At 37.7% G+C, this 8,059-nt stretch overlaps 1 pseudogene across 1 annotated transcript; it reads left to right on the forward strand.

The window, feature by feature from the left end:
- Positions 1-2,686: 2,686 nt before the first annotated feature.
- LOC104665663 lies at positions 2,687-4,167 on the forward strand (annotated as a pseudogene). Its single transcript, XR_004057346.1, has 2 exons — positions 2,687-2,703; positions 2,913-4,167. The product of XR_004057346.1 is annotated as a casein kinase I pseudogene (transcript).
- The last annotated feature ends 3,892 nt before the right edge of the window (positions 4,168-8,059 follow it).

The following is an 8,059-nucleotide window of genomic DNA, read 5'->3' on the forward strand; positions in this document are numbered from 1 at the left end:
GATGTTCTCATCCACCCATTGAGGTTGGAAGTTTGGAGAGTGCATCTGAAAAGCCTACCAATATGCCTCAACTTGGTATCCCTGTCTTTTAGTGTTCCATGAGATATTACCAACAAGCTATGAAAAAGACAGTCTCTGAGTGCTGAATATAGGTTGGTTCGGGCAATTTACTTACAAAAAAATAAAATTAATTTTATTAATTTTATTACAGAGTCTTGCTCTGTTGCCCAGGCTGGAGTGCAGTGACGTGATCTCGGCTTGCTGCAACCTCTGCCTCCCGGCTTCAAGTGATTCTCATTCCTCAGCCTCCCAAGTAGCTGGGACTACAGGCGCATACCACCACACCCAGCTAATATTTTTATTTTTAGTAGGGATGCCGTTTCACCACATTGGCCAGGCTGGTCTCGAACTCCTGAACTCAAGTGATCTGCCCACCTCAGCCTCCCAAAGTGCTGGGATTATAGGCGTGAGCCAGGGTGTCCAGTTGCAGTTTGTACTACAATTTAATATTTGTGATTGGTGAAAACACATTTTAATGTTTGTTTTAAAAAACATTTTTTAATTTTTCAGATAGCATATGTTATGGAGGGAGAAATCATTCTCTTCAGTGTAAGTATTCTTTCAAGTTTTTTTTTTTTTTTGATGTTGTAAAGTAAATAAATAAGCAACTTCTACAAGAAGCAAAACAATGTTAAGTCCTCTGTAAGCAACAAAAGACCACTTATCTAACTGGCAGCTTAGTTAACTGGAACTTAGATGGGAAGCTCAGTTCATTGTTTGCAGAATGTTCTGAAGCCCCCAGGTGAGAGAAGCCACATTTTTCGACACCTGGCACTTTTGTAATAGTGTTTTCAGCTGCCTAGGAGAGCTGATTCGGCATCTGCCTCCAACATCACTGGCCTGTTTTGGGAGAGGAGCATCAGCACTTGGTTCAATTATTTAGAAATTATACAGCTTGCCTGTGACCTAAGGAGGATTACGTTTAGGAGTGGGGCACTTTCGAAAATCATGTCTTTTAAAAAGCCACCCCAAAAAGTGTCACAGTCATCAATCAGAGGAAGAATCCAGGAACAAACTAGTGACTTCCCCAAATTCCTTTTGCTTTGCCTTTTTGTTTTTTCAAAGATCAAATAAAAATAACATTTTATGCTTTCTTTCACTGAAAGGAATGGCCTGAAGAAGGTATTTCACAACCAAGAATTAACAATGGCCTGAAGGTATTTCTTCAATCCTCTTAAGGAAAGCTTTTATATTATGACAAACCTGTGCACCTTTAGGGGGCTCATCTTGTGCACGGTGGATTTGAGCCGTCACTCAGATGTGAAAGTCCTGGCTGGTTCCTGTGCTGTGCTGCTGCTGAAGCTGTATTTATGGCAAAGGCTTCGGTCACTATCAAAAGAAACATGGGCTCATGGTCTCTGAGCTTCTCCTCCAAGCAGAGGAATGTTAAACCAGACATCAGTCTGCGAAAACAATCAACTAAACATATGCCCACTCTCAAAGGAGGATCTTGTTCTGCCTGTCTCTTAAGTTTTGGAAAATGGCTTTTCCTAAATGAGCTTTAGAAAAGCAATAATAAGCCAAGCTACACACCTTATAGTGATTTTTATATTAACATACAAAACACAAATTTTTAATGCTGTGTATCATTCAAGTAGAATCTTCAATGGGTGTAGTAATATAATTATAATTATATAACACATAATACAACTATAATATATGATACCAGTTTTATTAGAGCTATGCTTTATGACGTATTAGGCACTAATCTTATTTAACCCTCATAATAGTCCTGTGTGATAGGCATAATTTCAATTTTACAAATGAAGAAACTGAAACTTTTAGAGAGTTTGATTATATCTAGGTGCAGAGGTGGGGATTCCAGACTATCGTCAAAGCTTGTGTCTTAGCCACTAAGTTCTACTGCCTACAGGTCTAGAATACTATATACTGGTCATTCTCAGTGATGATCAGTAGATGTTCATAAATTACTGTTGGTTTAAATATTACCTTATCCTTACAGGAAGAGAAGATGGTAAACGTAATATCTGTGGGGTTTTTTTTTTCCCAGTGGAAGAAAAGTCAATATATAAATTGACCAAAGGAAAAAATTGTTTTCAGTCCTTCCAAATTCATTCTTAGTGGCACATCCTTAGGCTCATGGCAATGTATAGAAAATGTCTGTCATCAAACGTTAAGGATTTTAGGATAGTAAAGTACTAATAAAATGAAAACTGTTTCTGTCAAAATGCCCAGCTGATTTCCACCATAGAGATCTGGGCAGGACCAAAACAGTAAGGTTCAGAATGTACATTAAAAATATACCAGGACCCTTTACTTTGTAAATGGTCAACATAACTTACGGGATCTGAAATTCCTTGGAATAAAATATTAACCCTATGAAGGAAAGGACCGTGGACAGGAAGTTAGGAGGTGCAGATTCTGGTCCTGCCTCCTATTAGATAGCTATGTGGCCTTGGACAAGTCACCTACCCTCTCCATATTTCAATGTTCCCATCTGTAAACTGAAGCCTCTGGTGCCTTCTAATCATTCAAACTCTGAGTCAATGAGGCGGATCCTTTGGAGCGTGCACCTGAGATTCCTTTCCCAGAGTGCTCTGCGCCGTGAAGAAGCGACTTCCGGGTTCTGGGGGCATTTTGTGTTGGTTGGAGCTGGAGTAACAAGATGGCGTCGTCGGCAGAGTGACAGGACCGGAGCCGGCGGCAGTGGTGGCAGCGGTACCGCGTCCCACCTCACCGCGCCCCTTTTCCAGCCCCGACGTCGCCGCGAAAGCGAGGCAGCAGCGGCTGCCCAGAAATAGGTGGCCCAGCCTGGTAACCGCTAGGAGCCCTTCACAAACTGCGGCCTGGCAAACAGCCAACCGAAAAACAAAAAAAATGTGACTGAGCAGCGGCATCAGGTTCCCTTCGCCGGCATCTGGGCCCTGGACGCCAGGAAAGGCCTCCTTGTTCCGCTTCCTGCCGCCTTCCACGGTAGGCTTGGCCCAGCCTCCATCTTCGTCTCTCAGGACGGCTAGCAGCAGCGGCTCTAAGGCAGGATTCATTGTCGGAAGGAAATGTAAACTGGTATGGGAGATCTGTTCTGGCTCCTTCGGAGACATCTATCTGGCGATCAGCATCATTAAGGGTGAAGAAGTGGCAGTGAAGCTAGGATCTCACAATGCCAGGCATCCCCAGTTGCTGTACAAGAGCAGGCTCTATAAGATTCTTCAAGGTGGGGTTGGCATCCGCCACATAACGGTGGTATGGTCAGGAAAAAGACTATAATGTACTAGTCATGGATTTTCTGGGACCTAGCCTTGAAGACCAATTTCTGTTCAAGACGGTTCACAATGAAAACTGTACTTATATTAGCTGACCAGATGATCAGTAGAATTGAACATGTGCATGCAAAGAATTTTATACACAGAGCCATTAAACCAGATGACTTCCTAATGGGTATTGGGCGTCACTGTAGTAAGTTATTCCTTATTGATTTTGGTTTGGCCAAAAAGTACAGAGACAACAGGACAAGGCAACACATGCCATACAGAGAAGATAAAAATCTCACTGGCACTGCCCTATATGCTACTATCAGTGCACATCTTGGTATTGAGCAGAGTCACCAGGATGACATGGAATCATTAGGATATGTTTTGATGTATGTTAATAGAACCAGCCTGCCATGGCGACGGCTAAAGGCTGCAACAAAGAAACAAAAATATGAAAAGATTAGTGAAAAGATGTCCACTCCTGCTGAAGTTTTATGTAAGGGGTTTCCTGCAGAATTTGCCATATACTTAAACTATTGTCGTGGGCTACACTTTGAGAAAGCCCCAGATTGCATGTATCTGAAGCAGCTATTCTGCATTCTTTTCAGGACCCTGAGCCATCAATATGACTACACATTTGATTGGACAATGTTAAAGCAGAAAGCAGCACAGCAGGCAGCCTCTTCTACTGGGCAGGGGCAGCAGGCCCAAACCCCAACAGGTAAGCAACCTGATAAAACCAAGAGTAACATGAAAGGTTTCTAAGCATGAATTGAGGAACAGAAGAAGCAGAGCAGATGATCAGAGCAGCATTTGTTTCTCCCCAAATCTAGAAATTTTAGTTCATATGTACACTAGCCAGTGATCATGGACAACCATTTACTTGGTGTAAAGAACTTAACTTTACTGTAAACTGACTCTGGGCAGCATTGGTGATGCTGTATCCTGAGTCGTAGCCACTGTAATTGTGAATATTAACTGAGATAGTGAAACACGGTGACTGGTTTTCTAGTGTATTTTTTTCAAGTGAAAAAGTTAACTAAATGGTTGACACACACAAATTGGTGGAGAAATAATGCATATGCCAATTTTTTTTTTTGTTAAAATCTTTTGAACTATACTGCTTTGAGATCTCATCTCAGAAGAATGTCATGAACAGTCTTCAGCCACTTGTGATGGTTGTAAATGCTCATAATTGTGCATTCTTAGGGCTTTTCCATCTCTCGGGTTTGCAGGTTGTTCACGTAAAACATTGTTAAAATTGTTGGCTTCTTGTTTGCAAACCAGGTGATAGGGTAGCAACCAAAGATTCCAGTGTTTGAGCACATGAAAGACTCTGCCTGCTTACTTGTGCTAGAAATAATAGCATCTAAAGTGAAGACTTAAGAAAAACTTAGTGACTACTAGATTATACGTAGGACTCTGCATTAACTTTATAATGTTCTCAGTATTTTTTTAAAAAAGCTTGCCACAGAAATTTAGTTAACATCTTACAGCTGAACATGTATGTATGTTGCTTAGATAAATATAACCACTGTAAACATCTATATGATTAGGGATCTTGTTTTTATTTTGAAGTGGGAGCTTTTTTGTTTATAAGTTTATTAAAAACTAAAAACTGTTTCTGTAAGAAAATCAGTTTTTTTTTTTTTTTTAAAAAATGCCTTGCTGACTCACTATTAAATAATATCTCCCAATTTTTTGATAAAATTCTGAGTCTATGAGTCAAACTCATCTTTGGTAATGGCTTGAAGATCCAATTAGCCTTTCAGGGAATTGTCAAGAAATAAACTGAAAATGTAATTAAATTCTCACATGAGTTTCTCGGCTCATTCTATCCCCCCATTTTGCCATTTTTAACTCCTTTGTCATTGGGAAATATTTTCAAGGATAGTGGGGAAACAAGTAAGACAAAAGTAATTTACCAAAAGACTGACTTTTACATCATTATGCAATGTGCTCATGGCCACTTTGCCATCTTTCATTGTTCTGCTTTTCTATCATCCTCTGTTAGGTTGCATTGCTATTTTTTCATTTATTGAAAAATTTGGTTTTTAAAAATTGTAACTGAAACCAAGATAGATTCTTCTATTCAAATTAGTACAAAATATAATACTTTTAGATTTTTACCTAATTTTCCATGTGCAATGATTGTCATTATTTTAGCTGCCAGAATTAATGAACTGATACAATTAAAAGGTTTTGGCAAAAGTTTTTATGGCTTAATGGTAAGTATATTAACAAAATTGTCTTACCATGTAAAGCATACAATTCTTCCCTGTCCTTGAAAATATTTGAACACTTCTTTTTGGGAACATATTTTCAAACCACTATTATATACAATCACTACCTTATAAAAATGCACTGCACTAAGCTGAAAATGGATACCCAGATGATATAAAGGCCATGCAAGATAAAGGAGGCAGAGTGTGTAACTGACCTTGAATCCCTAGCCTGGTTTGAGTGGGAGAAAAAAACCAAAAAAACCCACCCCCAACCCTGCAAAAAAAGAAAGAAAACAAATCTCCAAAGCTAGAAATGTGTGAAATTTACTAATATAATTTTTGAATTTCAAGATCTTTATGCAGGGCCAAAATATACAGGTCAAATGTTTTTCATCGATAATATAATTGAACTTGTAGACATTTACTGAAAATAATAATTATCTGTGCCCATCTAGTGTTTATCTTGAGGCTTAAAATCATATTTCTATGATTTTGATGACATATTTAGCTTATCTGTATTATTAGACAGACCTTAGCCATGGACAGACACTTTGCTTGATGTTATAGAACTATCAGAACAAGTTATTGCTTGTTTTATTACTTAGGCCGATGAACAGGTATGAATTCTGTTTCAAATGCTTAGAATTTATTTATACTTGCACTGAACATGAATGGCCCAGAGCAGGAATGGAAAATATGTGGCACGCATGTGATCACTGCCTACTCTAAAAACTAGATCAAAGCCTTAGCTGCTGAGCTGAACTTGGCCTTGGAAATGCTTAATATCAGTGAACGCAGCCACCATAAGCAAATAGAAAGCTACTTGCTGTCCATAGTCTAGGGTTAAAATATCTTATTAAAAACCTTATAGATTTCCCTCTTTCCTTAATGTGATTTGCTTTTCTAAAATTTCCAAATATTTTGTGTTGTTTTCATTTTGAGGAAGTAATGATTTATTTTTCTTCAAGAAAAGAATCTTTTGTTGCATTAAAAAAATTCCCCACAGCACTTCACATACTTCTAATACACATTAGGGACTCAATAAATACCTGTGTCTTACGTAGTTTTAATGCTGGAAATATAAGACAGAATTATCACCTGGAACCAAAGACCTGGTCTTAGTGATATTTGCACTCTGGGTCTGTTCTCTCCAGCAGCTCAAGGAAGGAATCACACAGTAAAGAGCCCCAACAAATTAAGTCCTGGGAAACTGGCAGAATAAGAAGAAATGTGGAAGTTCCAGTTCTTTTGTGCTACAGGTTTCCAAATTATGAGGAAATATGCCAAATGCCTTTGGCTTTCAAATAATAATATACTCTGAATTAATGACTAACAAGGAAACACCCACTGAGCGGTTCATGGGCAGTATCTCTCCAAAGGTCAGATCCTATTGGCAAATGACCAAATAACCCTTCTCTCTTGAGCTGGCCAACCACTTCTATGGCCAAGAAGCACTTTGCCATCAACTTAGCATTATAAAAGGGAGCAATTAAAAGTATCATTTGCAGTTAATCTAATAACTGCATTGAATATTCCAAAATCTGTGTGTGAAACACAGTTGATCCGGGACCCTGCCGTGATTTGAAGAAAAACTTTTTTTTTTTAATGGAAATATAAAGATAAGCCATTTCTTTTTAAAGAGAAATAAAGATTTTTAATATTCTCGTTTAGCAACATAGTGCATAAACAATAATGTATTAAGATTAACTTTAAGGCAAATGCAACAAAAAGTTACGTATATTCCCCCCTTAAAACTAAGTGTGCATCCTAAAACACTCTTGTTGATGAATTTGATTCATTTCACATTTTGGGGAGTTTCTAAATTAATTAATTCTTTAACATCGACACATGATGATTTTCTCTGATTTTGGTAAATACACTCATTTTTCAGATGAAGAAAATGAGAAAGTTAAAGGTTCCAATTATTTACTAATGCAAGCGAGTGATAACATATTTAATAAAACTCTGTCATTCATTTACTCATTTAACATTTATTGAATACCTGCTGTGTCTGCACCAGAACTCTGTTAGGCATTAGGGACTACAGTGAACAAAGTAAGTGTAGTTTCTACTTTCATGGAGCTTACAGTCTAGTTGGAAATCTTGCATGAAACAAGTACAGAAATAAGTCAACAACTGAGATAAAACAAAAGCAATTAAATAAAGGGTGCTTATAACTTTGTTTACTATGGTTTCCTGCAGAGAAGAAGTGGTTTTACCTTTTTATCTAAATTTTGATTTGTCCTATAAAAGAAATTCAATTAAAAATGTAAAATACAGAAGGTCTACTATAGATCCACTGAATTATTATTCCTGAATGTTATTTCTGAATTTGTGTTTAATGTTAAAACGACAAGGTTTTTTTTTTTTGTTTTTTTTTTTTGAAAAAAAAGTGCTAGTTATTGTAGAAATACCTTTAAACCAAGGCAGTTTCCAGGGGAATTAATGACCACTTCAGGTTAATGGTCATTGGATTCATGTTCAGCCCTCAATTAAACTCTGAACTTCAATTGTTATTACTTAATTGACTTGGTTATATTTCATGTCAGCATTTCAATATGA

This window comes from Rhinopithecus roxellana, chromosome 5 (assembly GCF_007565055.1).
Source record: "Rhinopithecus roxellana isolate Shanxi Qingling chromosome 5, ASM756505v1, whole genome shotgun sequence".
Classification (NCBI taxonomy): Eukaryota; Metazoa; Chordata; class Mammalia; order Primates; family Cercopithecidae; genus Rhinopithecus; species Rhinopithecus roxellana.